Genomic DNA, 25,723 nt, shown 5'->3' with positions numbered 1-25,723 from the left:
GTGTGAGACCTTGCAAGAATATCAACCAAGGCATGAGTTGTCTGATAGGGGGGTACAAGTAAATATTAACATCTGTCCTGCATCCTTAGCAGATGCACCCTTAGAGTAGATGATGGAATAGTAACAAGAGTTGTGAGACTGCAAATGGTATCCAAATTCTGATCTTAGGGTCTCTTCCTTTTTTGGCTCATTAACTCTCCCATTCTTTGCGGTCTCTCCTCTCCCAAATTTAAAACATTAACTTACATGATTGGATGATTAAGGGACCAGACACTGACAGAGAAAATGGAAATATAAGAAGGTTTTCAGAAGTAATCAACTTAGTTGCAAAAAAGTGGCTTGGGAAGCTACTGTCTCCACTCCCATGAGGTCATATGATAATACGTTAAGTTGGCCAGCATTAAGGTGGATTTATGGAAGCACTAATACAAACTGCAAATATGAGTAAATTGGATAGAGCAACAAAGAGGGCTTAACTCCCAGAGACCCCTGTCCCTTGAACTGTAATGGATGGAGCAATGCAGGTTCCCCTCATACTCAGGTTGTCTACATCTCTCGGTTTAGACCACCTCAAACTCTGGGAACCACTGTGCTCCATAGCAAATCTAATGATGAACTTCGTGTAGTGCCTATTCTCGGCATCGCGGATGGCATCTATTCATTGAGTAATCACTATAAAATGGTGCTGTGTCACTGAATTGTGAGGTGGGATGAGGTCAAGAAACGTAACTTTGTTGGTGCCGGTGATCTCAAGATGCGCTTCTTCAACACTGGCAGGGGGTCTGAAAAATATGTTTACAAAGTTCCTGTTTTGATGTCAGGTTAAGGGGATCCCTGCCATGTCTCCTTGATATGCTCATTCTCTCAGGCTTGCTCAATGTCTGTAGTATATGTGAACCAGCTAGGATTAACACGGCCAACAAGGGATGAAACATGTGGCAAGATTCCCTGCTACGACCACCCATGCTCCCCTACCCTAGCCTCCTGTTGTGTGCACCCTGCATATAGACATACCTTCTCTTCTGACGTATGGATTCATTTTCATTAGTTACCTGGAAAATGAAACTGAGTGTGCTTTTATTCATCAATTTGTTTAATCGTTTGGACTGAATTTCTTTGTGTGTGGAGGATCTAATGTCATCTTAGATGTATACTCTCTGTTCATTGAAAATTGAATGCAAGGTTATCACCAGAGTTTTGGAGCTGGAATCATGGAGGACTCACGGCACAGTTAGGGAGAGGCGAGAAGTGTGCTCCAGGACAGCAAAGATTCAGTTCAATTGCTGTAAGCTCCAGCATTTCTGGAAGGAAATTCAGAAGACCATAAGTGCAATCTTCAACACTGATGTGTCTTAAATTTCCATACCGTCACCTTAGGCCCCTGGGCCCATCCAAACAGCTTGAAACTAAAGCAATCAGACATGAGTCTCATGGACCTCCTATTCACAGCAGGAATCAAAAACATTCTATGCGAATGGAAATCTTTCCAAAACCTCTCATATCATACGTGGTGGGTGTTGGTCTGCTTCACGAGAAGAGTGGATAACAGCCTCGTTAACAATGCTTACACCAGCCAGACATCTCAGAAACTATGGAATACTTTAGACCTTTAAGTGCAAAAAATAAACCTCAATGTTGGGACTAACCCAAGCCGCAGTTTGCTTTTAGGCACCTCATTACATCACATATCTTCGCATTGCCAACACATTTCTAATTTAGACAACTCTCTCATCTCGCTCTCTCTTTTCTATGCTTGTAACTTTCTGGGGCTCCATTATGTCTTCCCTCGCCCCCTCCTCCACCCTCCCTGTTCCCCAAAGCCCCCACTCCCACCCAGGTTTCACCTAAATTAATATCCTTGTAATCAGTAATGTGTTTAGATCTGCAGTCGGATTATTATTTAGCTTCTTTTCTTGAATGCACTGTTGTTACACAAGTATCTTTCTTATTGTGACTTCTCTTATACCCACACTTTTTCTCCCCCTTATCTCATCACCAAACAATAAAATACTTTGAACAAAAAAAAAAATGAAAACAAGTCAGTGTTAGCTTGAAAAACTACCCTCACGGGGCATTTGTGACTGTAAGATTTATTTTCAGTAGCCAGTGGCATTTTTTTCCATTTCTTCAGCCTTTAATTTAAAATATATTTCCGCTAAGCAGTTTCGCCTCGCCTTGGTTCTTATGTTTTAGAGGTTAGTTGTGTGATACCAGTTGTTCGATCTGGCGCTAGCCCTTTAGATTTTATTTAAAACACATGAATAAAATGCAAACTTAGAGGGCTATCAGCCAGCCTTCTTCATCTATTTGACTGTTATTGAGTCATTCACATTTCTTCCGCCGCTTGAGCATAGAGCATGTGGTAATGGGTGAGCCCACTTAGCCATTGGCTAAATCCACTATATGTGACGGCATTCTGTCCTTTCACATGGAGCACAGCCACACAAAGTATTTTCCTAAAGTGCCAGGGTATGGCAATGTGTGCTTTCAGAGAAAAAAAATATATTTGCTTTTAGCCAATGTTTTTTTAAACATTTTTACTTTGATGAAGCCTGGCAGCTTTCACAATCATACCGTTTTGCAAAAAATCATAACAAAACCAAACAAGCGCTGGCAAAGCCAAATGGCCTGTGGCAACCACAGACCTACTGCCGCTGCCAATGCTTGTTGTATTTGACTTTATGTGCTGGAATAGTAGCCATTCTGCACTGGAGTGGTGGTTGAGTATGCCATGGCAGACTAGCTCTTCAGAAAAGTTGTCAGCTTTGGCAGAGAAGGTGCAGTCATGGGGTTGATAGGAAGTCAGGGTTGTTGATGAGTTGCAGGTCATGGGTGCATGTTTGCTTGATTCATTGAAAAACCACTGTGTGAATGTGTGTGCGAACTATGCGGGTCAGGAATCCAGAAAATGTTGTTTTTGATCTTTTAACACTGGGCGCCTTGTTGGTCAGAACCGGTTAGTGGCGGTTTTGACTGATTCGGCCTGTGTCTGTTTTTGGATGCGATGTGTTTCCAATATGGCAGCGGGGAGATCCTTATCCAGACGTGCACAGACAGGTAACAGCCTCCTCCTTCTGAAGTTTCTTTCAGACCAGGAAGCCCTGGCTGTTTTATAGGGTCACATTACAGCTCAGATTTTACAAATGTGCCTCTCTCCTCCACTACCTGGCTATTGTTAGTTATAAAGTAGTTCAAGCTTTGATAAGACAGCTCTGCATTTTCAGGAATACAGACATATTTTATATTCTATCTCAACACCAAAATATGCACTATCCCACGAAACATTTAAGACCTGCAGCAAAACTAGAACAACGGAGCTTGTGTATTGTAGTAAAATATATCTATGTTTTTAGCTGTGCACTAACTGACCTTCTTGTGTGTCTTATTTACGTTTTTTAATTGAACGAATTTTAATACATATGTAACTACTGATGGATTCACTTTTAAAAGCATCCGTTTAACATTTTAACATATTTGTGAGCATAGGATGGCCAATACTCCATAACTTATTTTTAAAAAATTGACAGATAAAAAAGGTGAAGTGTTGAGTTAGCAATAACAGAAATTGATTTCAATCATCCCCTTAATAGCGGTTTACATCGTTTAGAAAAAAAATGATGAATTTACAAAAAAAGAAAAAAAATGATGAATTTAAAATAGATTATAAAGTTGATTTAAGTCAACACTTAAAAGGGTGACTTATGACTTCTATTACTAGACTCGCTAATAAATAGTCTTGAATCCCTTCCCCAGTGATGAAGGAAGAGAAAGGCACTGGAAGGTGTTGAAAGGGCAGGTCCTTCTCTGAGAGATGAAGGTTCATTGCCAAGCGGGTGAACTCAAGTCACATTCCACTGGTGTTGGTCTGCTGCTCTAGTGGTAACAAAAGGTCTCCGCATGTTTGCTGCTAAGCAACGAAAGGTCTGAATGTTCTTCAACTGCGGATTGCTTAAAATGGGCAGCAGCCAGGGATCTTAGGGAAAGGTGAGATGTTAAGATCGGTCGTTGCCCGCTTAAGGCAATTTACCGTAAATTGCGGTATTTTTCACTGCTACACACTTATGTTTCCTGTGATACTGCTCACATTGCGCTAGGAGGAATGCTTGGCTTCATGCGCCCTGCTGTATGGAAACTTGACACATGTCAGATACTCAAATCAATCAATCCAAATATTTTCAGAGGGTAAAAATGATGTAATTAATGAAACACATGAAAAATACAAGAATCACGGACATCGACAAAACACCCAATATCAATTTTCAGACCTCCATGACGTTATTAGTTCGATGCGACTGCAGAATGGGGCAGGAGGCCGGAAGAGCTGGTTGCAGTAGAGGATTGCCAGCGTCATGGGACACCAGCCTAAGAGAAGTCTAGTATCATCAACACTACAAACACCCCAAGACCTTATAGCAGGATTCAAGAGATAACCTGTGGCGAGGGTCAGGACACAGAAGTCAACAGGTGATCCATACGTGAAGGCAACCCTATGAGTGGCATCAGTGCTAATCAACGTACGAGCATTTATGGGTGCTCGAGGGCTTTGGGAAGCAGGCAAAAAATGAAGTTCGCTTCAGGGTATTCTAACATCATAACATAAGGTAGGACATTTACTCTCCGATAAAATTCCAGCTTGCACCCCCTTGATGCACCAATCCTATGCTATGATCTCTCATTCTCTCCTGTGTTTTAGGATCTCTTTGAGCTCATAGTGCCTCTGAGCACTCGGAAGTGAGAAAGTGTGAGAAGAAGCACCTCAACCATGGCGTTGATCAAATGTACAAATGGAAACTAACACAGAATTAGAGATGCTGAATCAGTACCTGGGTAGGGGACCTGGGCTAGTCGCTGGCACAGGGAGAGGTAAAATCCGATTTCACAGGCATTCACAGCGTAAGAGTTGAGGGATCCAAGCAAGTGCTGTAATTCTGGAAGGAAAAAGACACCATTGTATAGTGCGGTCATTCAGTAACATAGCAATTATACATCCCCTTTTCCCAGTGCTTAATTTCAGGGTAATGGGCACCGGCATTGATTTTTTTGGGGCCAGGATTCCCGTTTCAGGAAAGAAAGATAGGAAAAAAAGACTAAGGGAGAAAGTATGGATACAAAAATAACCTATAAGAGTGAGCTAAAGAGACAATAAGTAGGGTGGTGGAGAACAGAGGTACACGGTGGAATCAATAGTACACACCCTTGGTGTGAAAAACTGGGTTACTGGTTGAGGGGGGTAAAAACCTACTCAAGCTGCAACTGCAATCCTCGTCAGGGTGAGGCATAAGCAAACCCCAGATTAACCTGTGCTAAACACTCGGATAGCCTGGCAGAGAGCAGCCAGGCTCAACTTAGAGGCAATGTGTAAAGTACTTATGCAGCACTTCAAACAGTAATAAAACACAACAAAAGAAAACTCCCAAACCAGTTTAGAAAAATAAAGTACATTTTAAATAAATAAGATAAGACCAAAAGGACAGAAATCCAATCAGTAGAATCGAATATATGCAATTTAAAAGATTTAAGGGAAAATAGCACCAAAAAGCACAAAGCACCACAAAGCGTCAACTGTGGAGTTCTGGTCAATCTGGACAGAGACAAAGTCACGAGTTCAGGGTGACCGTGATGGAGCAGAGCCTGGCTACAGGAACCCAGTTAGTCCCGTAAACATGAGTACCTTAAATCCTGGTGGCAGAGCGTTAAAAGGTCATGCATCGCGAATGTGTAGGACGGCCGAGGTGACGCGTCAGTTCAGAGGAGCTGTGATGCGTCGTTGAGGATTCTATTGATGAGGACTAGCGATGCTTAGTCCAGCATCAAGGAGGACTCATGAAGTCATGGCTATGCGTTGGTCCTATAGAGCTTCAAGGCTGCGATTCAAGAAACTGTATCATTGTTGAGGCTGCCGTCTTTGAAAGATTAGATATTTGAGGGCATGCGTTGCTCAAGCACCGCAAAGCAGTGGCTCCAAATCAGGCTGCAAGGTCGATGCGGAGTCCTTGCACTGAGCGAATCCTCGCAACAGATGTGTGGCATTAGTCCAGTTAGATCCACAGATCGGCTGGCAGGGCACCTTCAGGCCCACTTCCAAGGATCCAGTAGGACTCACAGAGGCCAGAGTCCAGGTGTTGGGTTCAAGGTTGTTGGAGCCTTATGTTCCTTTAACTCTAGTCAGGAGGTCAACCAACTAGCCCTTGGAGTCACTCTGGGGTCCTGGTATCAACAAATGCAGGTCCAGTCCTTCTCACCTAGGCTAGATGACAGCAGGCAGCACGTCTGCACAGCAGGGCATCAGTCCTTCAGAGCAGAGTGGCCGTCTTTTCAGCAGCACAGCAGTCTTTCTTCCTGGCAGAGTATCTACAGGTCTGAAGAGTTGCTGTCAAGGGGTCCAATATTTATACCTGAGCCTTCATTTGAAGAGGGGGAAGCTTCTGGAGGCTTCCATTTGAAGTCCCTAGACACTCTGTCTTCCCTGTCCTGGCTCCAGACCAACTCAGGGGTTATGCAGCCCTTTGTATGGAGGCAGGACACATCCTATTCAAGAGAAAAAGGGCTGTGCCAACCTCCTCCTGCCCATCCTTCCAGCGATGGCCCATCCAGGCACACCTAAGCTCCCAATTGTGTGTGTGGCTGTCTAGGATTGTTAGAAGGTGGTTCTGACACTATGGGCCGCCCAGATGTTTTTGCTTTTTGAACGCCTAATTGTTGAGCTTTCACTGTGGGGGAGCCTCATACGTGGGGACTCGCCCACAGTGAATTCAGGATGTAAGAGACTGCATGGGGATTTTACTGGTGTCCCCCTGGCTTGTCCAGGCCGCTGCGCAGCAGCTGGAGTATGGGGCACCGGGCTGGTTACATGCAGACACATGTGTACATGCATGTGCACACGTGTAGGGGCTGCGCAGGGGAGATTCCTAGCGTGCGCAGTCCAGGAGCAGGTACAAATTGAATGGTGTGGCAGGACTTATGCAGAATTGGGTGGTAACATGGAATAGGCTTTATACACTGGGAAGAAACATGCCAGGGAAAGTCAGTGTGTTTTACTGCGTTTTCACTGCATTATTCCCCTATGGGGATGTGGGGCCCATGGCTAAATGACTTCCACAAGGCCTACAGATGCCAGACATGCACTAAAGTCCATTGTATTGGAGGTGAAAAGAAGTATTCTGCAGAGTCCAAGTCATATTTGTACTGCTTTTGGGTCGTCCAGAAATGTCATTTCTCCGAGTCCCTGGCTGGGGTCTGGCCCTGGCAGGTTAGATTAATGCCCTTTCTTCCCTGAGCGAAGATCTTCCCTCCAAGGAAGGGAGATAGGTGGAGCTACAAGACAATCCATCAACAGCTGACGGTGGGTGCCAGGCACCAAGCTGAACCCAGGTGAAGGCAGCACTGGGGGGGGAAGGGGAGCATGTGGCCAGAGACACTGGATGACGCTATGTTTGAACAAACCCAGAGGCTGGACAAGAAGGAGGGAGCAGGGGCAGGGAAGTGATGTGTCACTGTTTGATAGGCCAAACAGAGACTTCCTGCCAGCCCCCTACTCAACTTTAAAAAGTACTTGCACAGGAAGAGAAGCTCTCTCTGGGGTGTGGTCTGCTGAGGCGGAAGGTGCTGGAGCCTGGCAATGGGCAGTTGGAAGGAGAGACCCCCTGACTGTCATTCCAGGCCCCTAACAGCGCCAGAAGAAGCACCCAGGACCGGTGCGCAGAAGCAGGGGCCTCTGCGCAGGGAGAAGAGAGGCACAGGAGTAGAGCCAGGCGAAAGGCTGGTGCAGGGAGCCAGTGAAGACCGCTCCCTGCAGAATGCACCCTCTTGGAGACCCAGAGGGCAAAAGCGAGTGCTCCCAGTGGCTAGGGGACGCCACCAGAAGCAAGAAGACGCGAAAATGGGGCAGATCGGACCCCCAGGGGCTGAGATATGGCCCCCTGAAGGTAGGCGACCTTTGACCCCTAAGAAGACAGACAAAGCACGTGGGGCTCCGCCGCCAGTCTCATAGATGCCCCCGGGGTGGGTCAGGTACCAGGGGCTGCCCCAGGAAGAAGCAAAGTCAGGGTGCGCCGTCGCGCACCCCGTGACGGTTCCCCCCGCTGGGTGCCAGGAGCCCACCCTGGTCCCCGCTGAACTGGAGGCTGGGGTGCGCCATCACGCTCCCCGAGAAAATGTGCCCAAGGGGCCCTGGGATGCGGGCCCCGAAGCAAAGCCGGGGAGCACCGTTGCGCTCCCTGTGAAGGTTCACCCCTACGGGGTGCCAGGAGTCCACCCTGGCCCCCGGCAAAGAAGGGACAAGACAGGGAGCTCCGCCGCGCTCCCAGAGGAGAGGAGGAGGGGCCCGGGACCCCAACTCCGGGCCCCAACAAAAACGCAGAAGTCGGGGGGCGCCGACGCGTCCCCCTGTGAGGTTGGCCTAAGGCCCCGGGACCCCATCCCCGGGCCCTGAAGTGTGGCTTGTGGACGGGGGAGTGCCGTTGCACTCCCCCGAGGCTGGCGCAAACTTCCGTGTCTGCCCGCTCCAGCGGGCAGACCACAACTGCAGGGCCGACTCCCTCGGCAGCACGCGAGGGTGCTGGCTGTGCGGGGAGCCGGCGGGGGCAGCCGGGGTTGGGCTCCCCAGGCTGCCCTCCAAAGAGTGGGCATGCGGGGGTCCCGGATGGGACCTGGACCTCCAAGAAGAGCACGAGAGGTGTCAGGGGCCCTGGTGGGATCGGGCCCCCAGAAAAATCGGTGGATCGGCCGGGGGGTGGGCTCCCCGAGTCGAATGACTCACCTGGGGGTCCGGGTGGGACCGGACTCTCACGCGCACGTCCGAAGCGGCGTGGGGCACACATCGTGGCTCTCCCCGGCACAGCGGGAGAGCCGCTCATCTAATATGCATGGAAATCGGCATGAAACGCCCCAGAATGCCTTGCAATGCATTAGGAAATTGGCTGTTTTGGGTACTGATAATCCCCAGAGGAGGGGGGGGTCACCCTCATTTGTTGAAGGAGGGGCAGGGGGAGCTGCAGGAGCAACGCAGCCTGCCCCAGCCCAAAGAAGAAATGTCCCACCCTAGGTGTCCTGGGGACTAGGAGGAATAACCCCTCAAGGGCTCAGCTAGCATTTGAACATCTCCTGGGCTGGAACTTTTGTTCTACAGTTGGAGGTGTGTGGAGAAATGCGCCAAGGGATGAAGGGCTGAGTTGGGGATGTCTAGAGAAGGGCATCCCGTGGAGGCAAAGAGGTGCAATTGCATGAAAGACAATTTTAATGGTATTTCTGTGACATGCATTGACCAATGTTATTTCTTGTTGAGTGGGACTGAAAATCATGTGAAGTACATGTGTAAGATGGAGTGATAAGCAAAATGGATTTAAGTTGGTAGACACTCCTGCTAGGGTGTCTGACTGTATTTACTTAATCCTGTGATCATCTGTGATGCCTTTAGGGGCTGTAATTGCAATGCATTTTTAATGATATCCAAATGTTTTGAGTACGATCATTCTAAAGTGGTGCTTAAACAGGTATTCTTGCTGCTGCTGTTAGGTGAGGAACAACCCAGACTGTTAGCCCTTAAGATGTTGAGGTGCATACTTTATGGTCAGTAGGAGATGCTCAGTCAGGGTTATGTGTCACCAAAGCAAGTGTACCCATTTTTAATGCTGGTTGACGTAAGGGGGGTCGCCACTGGGATGGTGCCAGTGCGAGGGCCCTCGCTCCAGGTTAAATCCAATTCACTGCATTGGGGGCAAGATGATGTGCATATATGGGAGTGGTGGTACTAGACCACACCCCCCTGCGGGAGGGGTTGAGATGTTTTACGCAATGTCACAAAGTAATTTCAACAGCTTTGTAAATTGGTGCATAGTATTGAGTAGTGTGTATGTTTAATAAATGTACTCTTACTTTTATAAAGCAAAGTACAGACTGGACAATCAATTATTGAGTGTTATTTTTGCGCACCTGCAAATGGAGATTACTAGCCCACACCACCTCCCTTGAGTAAGCCTCAGGCTGCTCTGCAACGCTACCCTCTGAGAGTCAGGCGCTACAATTGGGTGTTTGGTTCCCAGTGAAGGACAAATGTAGTCATGTTATTTGTGCAGGCCTCACAGATGCTGCCTCGTTTTCCAACAAGGATGAATACATAAATCCCAACTGTCAACTACACCAAGTCATGTGACCACAGGCTACCGGCACTAAATGGCTAAGGCAGAAAAATGGCAACTCTCTAAAATTGGCTTTTTCAATACTGTAATTTAAAATCCAACTTTACCATGAGATAGGACTTTATTACAATTCCAAATTCCCCAAACTTGAACTGTTTAGCTGTTCCCATTTGGAAATTATCACTTACTATATGTAATAAGGCAATTCCAATATTATTGAATAGAAGAGGTAGCCCTTGCAGTAGTGAAAAACAAATGTAAGGGTTTTTCACTACCAGGACATTTTAACCTATAAAGTACATGTGCAACTTTTTAAATACACTGCACCCTGCCCTCTGGGCTGTCCAGAGGTTAGCCTACTGGTGGCTTATATATATAAAAAGGAAGGTTTGGACCTGGCAAAAGGTTTATTTTGTCAAGTCAAAATCGTAGTTCAAAACTATTCACACAGGCTGTAACGGCATACCTGACATGTTTAAAGTGTTACTTAAGTGGGTGGCACAATCAGTGCTGCAGGCCCACTAGTAGTATTTAATTCACAGGCCCCAGGTACAGGTAATGCCACTTTACTAGGTAAATTAAAAATGCCAATTTAGAATAAGTTACTTTTGCCATGTTTAAGGAGAGAGCACAAGCACTTTAGCACTGGGTATCAGTGGTAAGGTGTGCAGAGTCCTAAAGTCAGCACAAATGAAGTCAGTAAAACAGGAAGGTTGAAGGCAAAAAAGTAGGGGGAAGACCAAGCCAAAAATACCAGGTCTAACACTTGGTATTTGCCAACCCAGGCACAAACAACTTTTTTTTTTTTTTTAACCAATTGAGCACTGTCTTTACCCACAACAGGATGAGGGTTTTTCAAGCATGCATAAAAGTTTTATTGAAAGGGAAATAATGTAACTTCTGAAGGGATGTTACATGCAATTATAGATGGAATGTGCTCCAAAATACTATTTTAAGAGCACTTAAACTTCCAGGAGGAAAACTTCTTAAAAAATGCACAACAAGTTAGTTGCTACACTTATTACTTCCGTCTGCCTACACCTGTATTTTTACCCGGTATCATCATACACAGCAGAAGATGTCGAAAAGGTCACGGAAAATATTTATGGGCTACAACCTAGCAGTTAACCCAAATTTTGAGCTGACACCTGATCAAAGCTTGCCCTGGCTCATGTCACGCCCAGGCCTGCCCCACACTAGCTGTGCAGAAGACCCCCGGGGTACAAGACAGGGCTATTCCCAGGGCCTGTAAATAAGCAGAGGGGGCAGCAATGAAACAGAATACCTCCTTGAGACCCTCAAAGCGAGCCCCTCCAGGGCGCGTGGTAAGTCACGGGGCCCTCATCTCAGTGTCAAAGCCTGGCACGTGAACAATTTGGTGATTCTGTATGGAGAGCAGGTGGTGGGGGCTAGGAGTAGTGACTCCCAAATTGTGGCTTCTGAATTCAGCTTATCTTTCCAAATTTCTGTCATTTTCCTTCTGACATGGGGTTGTGCAGCAGGTGAAGCAGTCACCAGTCCTTGCCATGGTGATGCGCTTTAAAATATTGCCGCCCTGAGAGCCCTGAAAACAATGTTCCTGTTTTTGGAAACACTTATTGCTCAATCATTCTATGCGGCTATGAACATCTGCCGTGCTTGTTAGTGAGTCTAGTTGATTCTCAGTGAGTGCTACCCTCAGCTTTCAATTTCTCCTTCATTTCAGCCTATTTATTCACTAACATCTGAGGAATTGATGCAATGGAAAGATGGGTTGCTTTGTTCCCTGTACTATCCAAGTTTCAGCCGCTTGTGTCACTGCTGGCTCTCAAGTGCTGCCAGGCTGCTCGATTTCAGATGGAAAATGATCCCTCACTTATCCCATGTCTATGGAGGGGAAATTTCACACATCAAAACAGCCAACAGAAAAAAGTGAGACTAAAATACTGCTATGAACCGATGCAAATGGAACTGACAATGTCTCACGTCAATGGATGAAGGTTCCAGAGCGAAAGTGAGCAACAGCTAATAAAGACTTCCCAAAACCCCTTAAAGTAAGTATGCAACAAAATGCGGGCACCATGAATGGCCCAAACTCCCTACACGTCAAACCTGGAAAAGACGGTCTTCCAAGCGCTGCGAAATTGACAAGTCCAGTTCATCTTTATTTCGGCTCAAAGAATCATAGAAGATCATAAACATAGTATTCAAAGTAAAACACAATAAAACGTAATTATTACATAAACTGTCACTTTCGGTAATCACATTATACATGTGTTGTAGAATATTATGCGCAAGACTATCATGAGGGGATTTCATGTGTTGAAAGTTTATCTTCACTGTCCATATTTGCAAGTAGATTACATAAAGTGCATGTGCAGGATAAACGATTAAAACAACCACAATGATTTGTTTCAGTAAATCAAGTAAAAACTATTTAATAAAATATTAAATTGATCATCCTCGGTCTTCGCGATTTATATTGGTCAGTGGATTAGAGAAAGTGCATGTGCACGATGAGTAATTAAAACAACCCAAGTGATTTGTTGCAGTAAGAGCACATAAAAACTATTTCATGAAATATAAAATTAATCACCATCATGATATGGCCAGTTTTACGATCAAAATGTACGTGAATCGCTCTAATATGCTAGGCAGGTGTGAAGTACGGGTATTAGAGGTTCAACCCTCTTTTTCCGTGGATGACCCAAACCAAGTAAAAATCTGCTAACTCCGAAAACAATTGTTTGTGAACTATCTGTTTTTAGTATTCTTAGAGCCTCCAAATGCTTCCTAGTCACCAGTCTCATGCACAGTGACTTTTTCTATTTCCTTCTGAGGCCGGCATATAGTGGGCAGAAGAATAAGTGTGCAATATCTTCCTCTGAACCTAACAGACATAGGGAGCATTTGGTTTCTAGCCCCGCTACTTGAAGGAGTGACCACTTTGCTGTGATTGCATTAATCTGGAGGGTTTCATATCGGAATTTCAAATAGAGGCTTTTAGCTAGCTGCGGCTGGATTTCGTCCAAGAATGGTTCGAAGCTTGGGGTCAGCTTGAATGATAGAAGTCTTCCCACTGTACAGTTTAATGTGGGCCTGTTTAGGATGAAATTCCAGTAACTATGTTCGATTTCTATCTTTGCATCTACACTTGGGTTCACCCAAAACCTGCTCAAGTCCACATCGAGCAGCTCGCTCAGGCCTTTTCTGTATACGTGTAGTTCCTCAGTAGTCCAAATTCTGAACCAAAAGAGTAGAGGTCTCAATATTGCTAGGTGCTCCAATTTCTTGATATCAATGTCATAATAAGGGAAGCAATAGGGTATTTTGGGGAAGTGCTGTAAACATTCGCATGATTTTGTTTTCTGGAGTTGTAAGTTGGGTAAGATTTTCTCCACCCCATAATTCAGACCCATAAAGTGTTGAGGTTTGGGCTTTATATCTCTAAACCTCCAGAGCCGGGGAGAATGCCTTAGACTCTGTAGCTTGCTGTCTCTTGACAATTGGAATTGAGTTTTGCATTAAAATTGTCTTGGCCTTATTCCTATGTGGCTACCAAGAGAGTTTTGAGTCCAGTATTACCCCAAGGTAATTAAAATTAGTTACACACTCTAGTGGTGTAGCGTCTAAGACAAGTTTGTTTTCATAGTGTTTGTGCGGTCAAATGGCCATGTATTTAGTCTTGGACGGATTGATTTCTAGGCCCTTTGTTCTACAGTAATTGCTGAAGCTGTCTAATAGCCTTTGAAGCCCATCAGGAGTCGGAGATAGTAGGATTGAATCGTCTGCAAACATTAAAGCACATATATGGGCCCCTTCCAATTTTGGTGAGTCATGAATGCATTTCTGTAGATGCTGGACAAGGAGATTCACGTGTAATAAAAAGAGGGGGGGCAGGACACAACCCTGTCTCACCCCCCCTCCTGACAGGGATGGCTTCTGTGAGTTCCCCTCCAAGGCCACAACGCATTTTTGCAAAATTGTGATGGAGCCTGACTATCTGTAACAGAATCTCCTCTGAGATTTCTTGTTGCCGTAGTCATTCCCATAGTCTGGGCCTTGGTATTGAATTACATGCTGCTTTAAGGTCTATGAATACAACGTATAGGTGCCCGGCCTTTACTTTTACATACTTCCAAACTATCCATACGCGTCTAAAGACTTGATCAATCGCACTTGTTTTGACAATGATACTCCTTGTAGCAGAGAGCGCTAGCCAAGCCATTCCACAAGCCTCAGGAACTGTAATGCATCCTGAATAGCGACACCACAATATCAATGGAACACAATATCGAGGATAAAATATCGAAAACTAACCATCGGTAAGTAAGTAATAATAAGCAAGTCTAGATTTTCTACATAGAACTCCACATATATGTACCTATGCAGTACATAGATCTTCAAGGTATGTAGATGTGGCGTTAGGAATAGTAAACTTATACTTCCCTATATGAACTAACCTTTCAATATTTTATCCCTCGATATTTGGCCCTCAATATTCTAGTACCACAATATTGTTGGTGACGATAGACAGAAATACAACCCCTGGAACTTGAATGCTCTCATTCCATGGGCTGCCGGCTGGAAGTGTGGATCTAAAGCAGCATTGGAGAACTGGAATGCAGGAAAATAGCTTAGGCATGGAGGATCAACAGAATGGGCATAAAGACTAGCCTTGATTTATGAAAGGCACAGAGGAATCAACCAAATACATGTTGAGAACAGTTGCAGACATTTGGACAGAAGGGCCAAATGTTCAGCTCTCCAAAGCTATATACTGAGACTTACTAAGAATCCTATCCCAAATGTGGGCTGTACAATTTGTTACTCCGAGGCTGTGCCCAGCTATAGATTCCTTATGTAACATCAGTGTTCATATGCTAGGTGGTGAATCGGTGAAGAAGGGCCAGATTGAGCATTAAAGGACTGTCAGGAACTCAGACAGATCTAAGAATACATTTGGAGGGGTGTGAACAGATGGAACTGCTACAGTGACAACACTTGAAAATGATCAATGAAAACCATAAAAAATAATAATTGGCTGGGTGTCAGGGAGAAAACAAATACCTTTAACGCCATTTCTTACATTAGCCTCCCAATGAACCGTAAATAAAACACTAGGGTCCCAATTACAATGAGGCCCGGAAAGCCTCCGAACTGCAGAGCCTCATCGCGGTTTCACTTCCGACCGCCTAATTACTATTTAGGTGGTCAAAAGTGAAACCGAACGCTCATTCTGGCTGAATTCCGGCAGGCTCAAGGAGCCCCTCAGCCAGTCGGAGACGTGCATGTAATCCCAGTGGATGGCATGTCCGCCGTTGGGATGACGAGGTCAGTTTCCTACAGGCTTTCCATGTCGGGCTTTCTGACATGGACAGCCTGTCGGAAACTGACATTGGGGTCCCCTAGCAGGGCCCCCTTCAACCTGCAGCCTCCGGTTGGGGGCTGAGGGAGGGGGCCTACCACACGGTGCAAGGATTCACACAAATTCCTATTTCTCTATGGGAGCTTGTGCTACGGCCGGTTTACAGCCGCAGCTCAAGCTGCCATAGGGAAATGGGACTATGTGCTGCACCGTGTGCAGTTGCATTGTAATTGCGGTGTCGGATCCGCCGACCGGAGGGCAGTCGTTTCAAAGACCGCGACAGTGTCAGTCAGAAGCGACTATGGCCGACATCGTAATCGGGCCCTAAGTTCACAGTGAGGCTCATGGAATCCTTTCTCAATAACAATGGATTGTCAATAGGCTGTCTTTTGAAGTGTCTTCTAAATAAAGTAACATACCGACACCAGAAATGGAAAGGAAACTTGTTCCATAGGATCCTGGCATAAACAAAGAAGGATTTGTCTCCAACGGGATACCAACCTATCAGGGGCCGTTTTACGTATTGCCATTGTTTGCGCCCGGTGCACTTTTGAAATGGTGCGCTGGGCGCAAACAATGCTAATGCGACCCATTATGGTGAATGCGCTGCCCTGGGGGCAGTGCATTCATGTGAAAGCACGGAGCAGCTGCTCTGTGTTTTCACTGCGCAGGCGGCACCCGCCTGCTCTTTCAAAGGGGATTGGAGATCGCCTTGCAGGCGGGTGCAGTTAATGATTGCACCCGCCACTAGGGGATGTCTGGGGGTCCATGAGACCCCCTGTACCCCCTGCATAGGGCTGCTGTCAGGAGGCGCACTAACAGTGCGCCACCTTTTAAATGGCGCAATATCAGAGCGCCTCCTGAGGTCTTCTTTGACTCTGCGCCTGCGTCTGTTATTTGGCGCGGGCACAGAGTCAAAGGAATCCCCTCATATGCATAGGGCAAGCCCCTATGCAAATGAGGGAACACCCTCTGAATGTAGCGCTGATGCATTAAGTGTACCAGCGCTATCGGGCCTATAGAGGAGGACGCACAAGCCTCTGCGCCCCCTTCTATAACACCAAAGTGTCTTGGGAGCACCCAAAGCAGGCACAAACGCCCGTTGCGGACCCGGGGCACCTTATGTAAAACGGCCCCCAGTCTTTAATAAAGAGAGCATTTGCAGAAACACTACAGTTTGCAAAGAGTACTCATGCACATATCCCCCTAATCAGAAAATCTGCATAGTAAATCAGACTTGCCCCCTTCCCCCATTAAACAATATATTTTCGCTACTGAGAAGCCCTTTTAGGAACATCCCCATTAAATCTGGCAGTGTTTCTTTCCATCTCCATGGAAATGTACAGTATTCCAAATGAATAAGAAGACCTGTGTGTTTACAGGGTGGGATAGTACATGCAATATGCAGAGCCAACTTAATCCCTCTTAATAATAGAAATGATTGCAACTTTCAGGAACCACCATTAGTTGCTGTAACATACAAAGAGTCCAAAAACTGTCTCGCTGTAAATGGGGAGTGCTCCAGCAGTAAAATAGATTTTGCTTGGAGGTACGTGCCAAACAACCTTGACTGTTCCTAGCAAAAGTCAGGTGAATACCCATAAACTTACACTAGATTAGATCATCTTCTTCAACAGTATGTCCAATTATGAAATGCTTGTCTCTCAAATCCAGGATTTACAATGGTGGGAAACCCGTCATACAGCCAGATTTCTCCTCATGGTAGGTATACAAGTTTCTACGCATCCTGATTCAGTTAATCGCCATTAAATGTAAATGCAAATGTGTTTTCTAGATTTATACGGAGTTTGCAGCCTATGTACTCTTACTCCATAGCTACACGCAGTACCTGGTTATTAAACCCTTATACCAACTAAATACCCCCCAAAATTGGCTTTATTTAAAAAAAAATAAAAGACAAGACAGAATTCACGCGTCGGTGTAGTTACAAATGCGTATTTGCCAATTAACATTCCAACAAAAAACATCTGGAAACTTAAAAGCAGATGTGGGCTCGATTTCTGCGCTTTTTACTCCGCATGCAAGCACTACGCTTTTCCTTTCTGGATCGAAATATTCATACAGAGGTTAATTTATTTTAAATGGCGCCACATCACTCCATGAAACTCTATATCCCCTACATTGTCTCCCACTCCTTACTAAAAAGCAGAAAATGAACTTGTTTTCCAGCACTTTGAGCCACATTCCTTCCTTTGTTTGTGTTGTTACGAAATAGTACTTTTTATGTTTGGAGCATTCTCAGTAAAATGTCAAAGCACTGAAGAAAAGGCTCTCCCACTGCATTTATTGCTCCCTTGCCCAGATAGTTAGTTTCACCTTTTATGCACCAGTAACAATTTATGGGTTCCAGGTTACCATAGAGCCAAAACAGCATGTGCTGTGAGAGGCTAGAAAATGATTCCAGCTTGTTAGCTAGTCGCCAACAAAGGTGAGCGAGCAAGAGGGACAAAGGCTTGTAATGTAATGTTAATTTGTCTGTTAAGTCCAATGTATATTAATGGGAAAAAAAGAACAATGTTCTTGCCTTGATACAAGGAGAATCATTTCAGATAATGCCATGGAAAACGTGGGGTTCTAGGCCACTGAAATTCTGCAGCTTTGGAATTTTCTCCACGATTATGGAATTAGAGCATTTACCACATAGTCCATGAAAAACTACCCGATTTGCATATTTCAGCAAAATACAAATATTTCTAGCTCCAAGTGATCGAAAGTTACTCTAAAATGCAGGACATCTGGTACCCTGCAGTGGCAGCCCTTTCCAAACATCAATTGGTCACACTGCTGCCTACTTCTGATTGTTTATTTATGTTTTAAACTGGTACTATTGAGGTGCAACATTTGCCAAGTAAGTATTACCGTTTTGTAAAAGAACAAAAGTAATACCCTCACAGAACGTGATGCTTTATGCCCCATAGAAGGGGGATGGGAGCACACTGCTACCTCCCAGCACAGTTCGCCCCTTTGCATCCTGGTACATGCAGTTCAATTTAAATGCTTACTTGAAATATTGCAGAGTGTCTCACCAAAGTTGGTGCAGGTTAGTGCTGTTAATCTCTAGACACATGTGTTTCTGGATTTCATCCTTCTTCAGTAGAGATAAAACAAAATTTTTCTGAGGTTTGCTGAGAAAGCTGCCACAAGCCTCTCAGGTCTTTGTACCTCTCCCTGGCGCACAGGTGCCTCCCATGAGCTCGTCAGCCCAGTGGCTCAAGGGAGCCTTTTTGAAACAGAAGGGGGATGGGAACACACTGCTACCTCCCAGCACAGTTCACCCCTTTGCATCCTGGTACATGCAGTTCAATTTAAATGCTTACTTGAAATTTTGCAGAGTGTCTCACCAAAGTTGGTGCAGGTTAGTGCTGTTAATCTCTAGATACATGTGTTTCTTGATTTCATCCTTCTTCAGTAGAGATAAAACGAAATTCTTCTGGGTTTATGCCCCATAATTTGCATTTCCTTGCCACATAATTCACTCATAGTACTACCACATAAATTGGTCCTGTTTTCCCCTTAATTTGAAAGGATTTGACACTATAGTCAAGAGGATTTTGCAGCAGTCATTGTTGCCAGGATCTTTCCCTTCAAAGAAAGGAGAAAGAGACACAGTCCACCTCTGTATGTTTTTGTGTTACAAGAAAAGCAGAGTTTGTCTCCCAGCAACGTTATAAGCAGACTAGTTTGAAGACGAGAAGAGGAGATTTATAGTCATATTCTCATATTTTCTGTTATTCCCTATACTCAAAAGCGGATGTTCATTGGTAGCCTTTTCCCAACACTAACCTCAGTTTATGGTAGAGCAGCAATACACTGGAAGGTGTGACAAATCCCTGCCTTTTGTACCAAATTGGTATGTACAAAATCGGACAATTTTTATTTTGTGCAACCTCTGCAGACTTCTACAGAAAACTTTATAACTCTGCAGAAAAATTCTACAAACATTTGCCATTCCGCATAGGAAACATTGTAAAAGTTTGTCTTACATAGAAATATTCTGCATAAATTATCGGTTTTGCCTGGGTTCTATTAGAACATATGTTTATCTCGCTATGCAGAGAAAACGCCACCGCAAAGTGGAAAAAACATCACTCACGTGAAGGTAAAGCAAGAAACTTCCCAAATTTCATAAAAGACCGAAAATTGAGAAATTTGCTGCTGAAAAGATACTTTGAACACAGCTTGTATCAACATGCAAGTCATTTTGTTGGACTTTACATCTTGTGGGTCGGTATAGCTGGCAGAATTTCTCCAAGTTCACTTCAAAATATTTTATTGAGTACAAGCAAAACAAATAATTAAAAACAAATTAGTTCCATAACTATAAGAAACAAATTCATAAACTTGTATGAGAGGTACAAAAATAACTTACATAATCATATTTAAATAGCAAAACGTGACTGATAACCTAAATAAAAAGAATAAATGAAAATATTCAGGGCCTACTATAATAAATTGAAAGCAAAATATTATGGGCAATATAATACTTTGGAACCAATGATATAGGACACAAGAGTATGCCACATGTGAAAAACAAGCATAGAAGAGTCCTTACATTAACAGAATAGTAAAGAATATCTACGTCTGAAAAAAATCATCCTGTCCACCAAGAATGAACAGATAGTAAACAGGCATCTTTCCAATTCGAAGCAATTGATTTAACAGCAGTGAAGGTAAGAAAAACTAAAAGGTGACAATCAGCATCTAATAGTAGATTTTTAAGAATCTGGGATTTATAAATAATTACATTGAATGGTGAAGACTGAAAATTAAACAGCTTTGTAATAATATTCCAAATTTCTGTCCAAAAATTTAAAACAGAGTAATCATAAAATAAGATGTGTATTTGTAAAGCGCACGTTCACAGGGTATCTTGGCGCTGAAAAGCAGATGTTTATTGTTACCCAACTCAATGGTACTCATTTTATCGATCTCAGATGGATGAAAGGCTGAGTGGACCAGCCGGGATTAGAACCTGTGAACATGAGGTCGAACACAGGCCCCTGCAGTGGATGCATTAGTCCAACAAGCCACCAGACCCACAAAATACATATGCTTTAAACTCCCCATATTATTTTTGCAGTGCCAGCAATTTGGTGTGTCAATTAAATATGCTTTGAACATTTTTACTGGTAACCAGAGATAATTGGTTAAAATGTATACACTAGTTTGTATTAGAGTGGCTGGGAGAGAGCAGGCAATATTACTCAACCAAACAGATTTCCATTGTACAATAGATAGATGAATATCTAGATCAGAAGAGCATTTTTGATACAAATTAGTGCAAGGAGAGGTTGTAGTGGTGAGGCTTTTTACAAGTAAAGAGTTAGAAGCTCTCTTAGAGTGCAAAGGACCAAAAATATCCGCAGCCACCACGTCCCATGGCTTGGACGGAAGATACCTACATTTCATGGGAGTCTGTACATTCTCTTGGTCATTAAATCCCTTCCGAGCCACCAGTAATTAAGACGTACTCTTGCCTTGGTTTTCCTCATTCTCTGATACCCTTCATGTCCCAGACTCAGAAGATTTTCTTTCAATATTGTAGGCACCACTTGCCTCAAACCGGGTAAAACTATGCGTCCCTCGGATAACTTACAAACAACGGATTCTTCCTCATCTATGTCTTCCAACCATTGTACATGACATCAACCACCTGTTGCAGAACAGCATCACTGGCAACAGTACTAATCACTCCTTCTGCAACACACTTCCCTCTGTAACACTGCATACTTTCAATTGCTCATCTTCATCCTAATCTCCCTCTTCAACTACAGAGCTGAGTCTCTAAAGACAAAACAGCAACTTAGTTCCACAGTCCTGGAACATAAAATACTTTGACACAAAGCTCCTGCATACCCACAATCCATATGCAGATGTGTATGGAAATCATGTCAAGACCCTTTTTTGGTGAGAACTTCGACCAACACTGTGTGTGATCCGCATACATGGTAAATCTCTTCCCCACACAAAGTTTTAAAATGTCTTAACTGACCAATAGACACCCAAAGTTACCCTCTCAATTGTGGAGTATTTCACTTTCACTGCGCGTAAATATCTGGAAATGTAAACAATGGTCTGAGTTCACCAACCTTGGACTCCCTTTGCATTAGAACGGCACCAAGGCCCTTTGTACTCGCATCTGTCTTTATAAAACATTCTTTGGAGGGATCAAAACAGATCAAATTATCTGCAATCCCAAATTATTTTTTGATGTCGGTGAACCCCTGTTCACACTCTCAATCCTAAACAAATTCTGCCCCTTTCTTTAGCAGTTTTTCATGTTCAATATTTTGGAAGCCAAAAGCAGTAAAACCTTTGCATGAACTTCTACCATACCCAAGAGCGATAAAAGTTCATCCTTTTTATCTGTACTATGCAGTCTCACTAAGTTAGTAACTAGGTCCTTCTTTGGACAAACTCCCTCAGTATTAACCCCATGAACTAGGTATTTAATCTCAATCTGCCCAAATGCACACTTACTCAGTTTGAGTGTTAACCCATACTCCCTTAGTATACTCAACACCTCCCCGATTCTTTCATCGTGCACTTGCCTAGTGTCACTGTAAATTCGTATATCATCTTGGAAGCATCTGCCACCTAGCACACTTCCAAGTAGGTGGTAAATCACATGCAGAAAAACAGCAGCAGCTGATAATAAACCAAATGGCATGCGCACAAAGCGTTTTATGAGAAGCTATACAAGTAGTTTAGTCTTTGGAGTCTGGATGCAGCTTTATCTGATAGTATTGCACAGTTAAATCCGAAGTGGCGATGTTCTTTGCACCAAGTAAAAAAGAGACAAACTCTGTGATGTTGGGAAGAGAAAAATTATCGCTCATTACACACTTTTAAGATCTCTAAGGTCTACGCATAGCCTGATGTGGAGTGGAGTGTTATGGAGTGGCGTGGTGTAGAGTTAAGTTGAGAGGAATAAAATGGAGTGTCATGGAGTAGCGTGAAGTGTTGTAGAGGGAGTAGTGTGTCATGGAGCAGAAGGGCGTAGAGTGGCATAGAGTTGGGGCGTAGAGTGGATTGGCATAGAATGCCGTGGAGTGTCGTAGAGGGTGTTCTGTAGAGTGTTGTAGAGTTTAGTGGTGTGTAGTGGAGTAAATTGTCGTGGAGGAGAGTGAAATGGCATAGAGTGGAGTAGAGTGCTGTAGTGTAGAGTGGCGTAGATTGGAGTGTCATAGGGCATCAAAGAGTGGTGTGACAGAGTGGAGTGGAGTAGAGTGACGTGGAATGGAGTAGTGTGTCATAGAATAGAGTGTAGTAAAGTGGCACTGAGTGGCATAGAGGTGGTTGACTAGAGCATCATAGAATGGGGTAGTGTTGCCGAGTGGCATAGAGTGAAACTGAGTGTTGTAGAGTGGAGTGGCATAGAGTGGGGTAGAGTGTCAGAGTGGAGTATCGCAAAGGGTAGTGGCATTGAGTGAAGTTGCCTGAAGTACAGTGGTGCAGAGTAGATTGGAATAGAGTGCAGTGGTGGAGAGTGCATTGTATATGAGGAAAGTGGTCCAAAGTGAATTAACGTAAAGTAGAGTAAATTGGCATAGATGCAGTTGGGTAGAGTACATTGTTTCAGTAGAGTGAAGTGGCATAGAATGGAGTGGTTCAGTGTTGAGTTGAGTGGTGCAGGATAGATTACAGAGGTGTAGAGTGCAGTGACAGAGTAGAGAGCTGTACAGCTGTAGATCATAGAATAGAGTGGGGTGGAGTGATGCAGTGTAGTGGCATATAATGCATTGGCATAGGGTGCAGGAGAGTGATGGAGATTTGAGTGGTGCAGAGTAGAGTGATGTGGAAGAGAGTGCAGTTGCACAGAGTACCGTGGTGCAGAGTAGAGTGGTGCAGAGAGCAGTAGCGTAGAGTACAGTGGTGCAGATTAGAGTGGCATTGAGTTCAATGGCGAAAAGTGCTGGCTTGCAGAGTAGAGTGTTTTAGAGTGCAGAGTAAAGTGGCACAGAGCACAGTGTAGAATAGAGTGGCTTAGCATGCACTGCCATAGAGTGCAATGGTATAGAGTGCTACAGAGTAGAGTATAGTGGCATAGAGTGCAGTGGTGCAGAGTAGTTGGCTCAGAGTGCATTGGTTTTGAGTAAAGTGGCGTTTCGCGCATTGGCGTAAAGAGAAGTGGTTTAGAGTAGAGTGGCTTAGAGGGCAGTGGTGTAGAGTACGTCGGTGCAGAGTGGCGTGGCACAGAGTGGAGCGGCGTAGAGTGCAGTGGCATAGTGTTCAGTGGCAGAGAGTGCAGTGTTGCAGAGTAGACTGTCGTAGAGTGCAGTGTTGCAGAGTAGACTGTCGTAAAGTGCAGTGGTATGTAGTAGAGTGGCGTAGAGTGCAGCGGCATAGAGCACAGTGGTGCAGAGTAGAACAGAGTGGCATACAGTCTGGGTATGTAGGGTACAATAGTGTAGAGTGCAGTAGCATAAAGTGTTACAGAGTAGAGTATAGTGGCGTAGAGTGCAGTGATGCAGAGTAGATTGATGTAGAGTGCAGTGGCATTGAGTGTATTGTTTTGAATTAAGTGGTGTGGAGTGCATTGGCTTAGAGTGCAGGGATGCAGAGTACAGTGCAATGGCACAGCGTAGAGTAGAGTGGCGCACAGTAGAGTGGAGTGGCGTAGAGTGGAGTGGTGCTGGCTGCAATGGTGTAGAGAAGATTGTAGAGTGGATAGGCATAGAGCACAGTGGTGCAGAGTAGAACAGAGTGGCATAAAGTTCAGGTACGTAGAGTACAAGGGCATAGAGTGTAGTGGCATAGAGTGTTACAGAGTAGAGTATAGTGGCGTTGAGTGCAGTGATGCAGAGTAGATTGGTGTAGAGTGCAGTGGCATAGAGTGTATTGGATTTGAATAAAGTGGTGTGGAGTGCATTGGCTTAGAGTGCAGGGATGAAGAGCACAGTGCAATGGCGTAGAGTAGAGTGGAGCACAGTAGAGTGGAGCACAGTAGAGTGGAGTGCAATGGCATAGAGATTAAAGGGTGGATTGACAGAGTGCAGTGATATAGAGTGCAGTGTTGCAGAGTAGAGTGACAGAGTGAAGTGGCGCAGAGTGTAGTGGTGCATAGTAGAGTAGTGTGGGGTAGCGTGCATTGGCAGAGTAGCATTTGTGTAGAGCAGAGAGGTGTAGATTGTAGTGATACACAGTTGAGGGCAGTGATGCAGTGTGGAGAGGAGTGGCAAAGAGTGGAGTAGCATGGTGTAGTAGCACATTACTATTACAGACAGCACATGTTCAACTGAAATGATCATTACATTTACACAGACGTGCAGTTTTACTGATATAAGTATACAGCACACAAACGATAACGTGTGGAAATGTCATCACCTAGTATATGGATTTGTTTTGATCGTATTAAAATATTTGTATCCCCCACAACTCAAGATTACCAAAAAATGCGCTTCATTTGTGCTTTTCTAATTCTGCTATATTCTGAAATATCTGCACAGTGCATTTACAGATATTTACATTTTGTTGTGTGCTTAACAATATATGATATAGTACAACCTTCCTCAAGTCCCAGTAGCCAGCATGATTTTCACATAAATCCTCTCACTTTTAAGTTAGAGAAAGAAAAGTATAAACACCAAGCTGCCTGGAGGAGAGAGACCGATATTTGGTGTGGTCTTTGAATGCACAGCAAATGCACCAAGATAAGAAAATGATTTAAAGGCCTGCTTACAGAACTCCAGTACTGGTGGGAGAATACAGTAAATAGGGTTTGCACAAGGGAATAGACAAACTCAAGCTGGACAGCCGAAAACAAATAGAAGCAGCAAATAGAAAGGAAGCAAAATTGAGTTACAAACCACATGCCAATGGTAAGAAATGGGTGGAATGCATTCCCAGGAATGCTTTCCAAATATCCCCAAGATGTCATTAGCGAACCAGACAGCTGTGTTGTCTGGTTGTCTTCGACCTAAAATATTGATGCTCAAAAAGGGTCAATGTGGGAATGGCAGGACCAGATGAAGATATTTCTCCTCTGTGGGAGAGGTGTGGCGCAGCAGCCAGAACAGATGACGCTGGAGCACGGGGCTCACGGTTCGATTGCCAGCAGCAGCTCAGCATCATGTGACTCTGGGCACTAGCTCACTTAAACTCCCCAGTGGCCCCCAGCGCCTGGATACCCTTCGGGGTGATAAGTCACACTTTACAAATCCAGAATTTTAATTATTATCATTGTTCATTATTAAGTAGCACGGGTGCAAATTTATGA

The 25,723-nt window shown here is 44.5% G+C and overlaps 1 protein-coding gene across 6 annotated transcripts in view; it reads right to left on the bottom strand.

Annotated features, from left to right (window-relative positions):
• Positions 1-25,723, bottom strand: part of LOC146775882 (death-associated protein kinase 2-like) — a 668,281-nt gene that overhangs the window by 554,383 nt on the left and 88,175 nt on the right. For all 6 annotated transcript variants that reach the window (XM_085639575.1, XM_085639576.1, XM_085639574.1 and 3 more), the window contains exon 2: positions 4,824-4,928. The gene's annotated coding sequence lies outside the window, so the exon portion shown is untranslated. The remainder of the gene's footprint in view (positions 1-4,823; positions 4,929-25,723) is intronic.

The sequence above is a fragment of the Triturus cristatus genome, chromosome 12 (genome assembly GCF_964204655.1).
Source record: "Triturus cristatus chromosome 12, aTriCri1.1, whole genome shotgun sequence".
NCBI lineage: Eukaryota > Metazoa > Chordata > Amphibia > Caudata > Salamandridae > Triturus > Triturus cristatus.
This window is presented reverse-complemented; position numbering and strand designations above follow the sequence as displayed.